We start from the raw sequence: 782 nt of genomic DNA on the forward strand, positions 1-782 counted from the left end.
TTCTTTAGGAACTCAGAATCTAGATAGTGTTATTGATTCTCCTAGTTAAGTGTGATGATTCTTGAACATAGCTACTTTTTGAGTCTTGGCCGTGGCCCAAAGCACTCTGTCTTCCAGTATCACCATTGGATACATACATGCCACAGACACATAATTGGGTGAACCTTTTCAGATTGTGACTCAGCTTTGCTAGAGTCCCCAATTAGAGGTGTCCAGGGTTCTTAAGCACACTCTTTTTGCCTTGGATCACAACTTTATTTATTTCTTTTTCTTTCTTTCTCTTTTTTTTTCTCTCTTTTTTTTCTTTTTTTTTCTTTTCCTTTCTCTTTTTTTTGAAAAATATTTTTTTTTTGTATTCACTGCTTTTTCTTGCTTCAAGAATCATTTTTATGATTTTTCAGATCCTCAGTAACATGTCTCCTTTTTCATCATTCTTTCAAGAGCCAACATTCATGAACCACAAATTCAAAAGACATATGCACTGTTTAAGCATACATTCAGAAGACAAAAGTATTGCCACCACATTAAAATAATTAAACTGTTATAAAATTCAAAATTCATGCAATTCTTCTCTTTTTCAATTAAGAATATATTTTTATTCAAGAAAGGTAATGGATTCATAGGACATTCATAACTTTAAGGCATAGACACTAAGACACTAATGATCACAAGACACAAACATAGATAAAAATAAGAATAACTTTCGAAAAAAATAGAAAATAAAGAACAAGGAAATTAAAGAACGGGTCCACCTTAGTGATGGCGGCTTGTTCTTCCTCTTG

General features: G+C 32.1%; 1 protein-coding gene across 1 annotated transcript in view; it reads left to right on the top strand.

Moving 5' to 3' along the window:
• The window catches only part of LOC107468083 (uncharacterized), a 52934-nt gene that overhangs the window by 16426 nt on the left and 35726 nt on the right, over window positions 1–782 (top strand). The window lies entirely within an intron of this gene.

The sequence above is a fragment of the Arachis duranensis genome, chromosome 10 (genome assembly GCF_000817695.3).
Source record: "Arachis duranensis cultivar V14167 chromosome 10, aradu.V14167.gnm2.J7QH, whole genome shotgun sequence".
Taxonomy (NCBI): Eukaryota; Viridiplantae; Streptophyta; class Magnoliopsida; order Fabales; family Fabaceae; genus Arachis; species Arachis duranensis.